This window comes from Penaeus monodon, chromosome 20, assembly GCF_015228065.2.
Source record: "Penaeus monodon isolate SGIC_2016 chromosome 20, NSTDA_Pmon_1, whole genome shotgun sequence".
Lineage (NCBI taxonomy): Eukaryota > Metazoa > Arthropoda > Malacostraca > Decapoda > Penaeidae > Penaeus > Penaeus monodon.
The window spans coordinates 31,375,425-31,376,490 of record NC_051405.1 but is presented as its reverse complement, the minus strand read 5'-3'; positions in this window follow the sequence as shown (position 1 = coordinate 31,376,490).

Sequence of the window (1,066 nt, the reverse complement as noted above, 5' to 3'; positions counted from 1 at the left end):
CAGGGGGAATGAGGGTAGAGGGAGGGACAGGGGGAGTGAGGGTAGAGGGAGGGACGGGGGAGTGAGGGTAGAGGGAGGGATAGTTGAAAGGAGGGAGAGAAGAAAGGAGGAGAAAGAGGGAGGGTGAAGGGAGGGATATAGAAAAGGGGGAAGGGTGGGAGAGACGGATAGAGGGAGTAAAAAGGGAGCAAGGAAGGGAAGGAGTGAGGGTGAAGGAGGGATAGAGGGATGGAGGGACCAGAATGGAGAGAGGGAAGGAGGGAATGATTGAGGGGAGAGACCGAGAATGAAGAGAGGGAATGAGGGTAAAGTGAGGGATAGAAGGAGGGAGGGAGGGAGGGTGAAGGGAAAAAGGGAGGGAAGAAGGCAGGGATAGAGGAAGTAGAAAGAGGAAAGGGAGTGAGTGAAAGTAAAGAAATTAATGGATGAAAGGAAAAAAGGTAAGAAAAGAGGAGGGGAAAAATGAAATGAGAGAGAGAGGGAAAAGGGAGAGTATTAAGGAAACGGGGAAGGAAAGAAGTGCAGAGTCAGAAACGGCAGAGAAAGGAGAGAAAAAAGAATCAAAAGGAAGGGAGAGAAGGGGAGAGAGGAGGGAGAGGGAAAAGGGTAACTAAGAGGATACCGTTTATAAAGGTAAAGGGAGAATATAAAAGGGTGAGAGGGAGAGAGACAATAAAAGGGTGAAAGGGAGAGAGACGATAAAAGCGTAAAAGTGAAAGAGATGATAAAAAGGTGAAAGGGAGAGTATAAAATGGTGAAAGAGAGAGAGAGATGACAAAGAGGTGAAAGGAAGAGTGTAAAAAAGGTGAAAGGGAGAGAGATGATAAAGACAGGAGCCTAGTCGTCGATTATGGCTGACCCTATTTGACCCTTCAGTTCGCCTCCAGTTGTCACCGAGTCAAGGTCACCACGAGCCTCCGTCCCTCCAGGGATGGCTGGCTCGACGCCTCACAGACATTCGCGTCGTGTTTTTTTTTATCAATCAATTAGTCAACGTATCAAATGTTACAGTCATGTATTAAGTCATGAAAGGAACGAAGGCTTTGTACAGGGAGAAACGGGTATA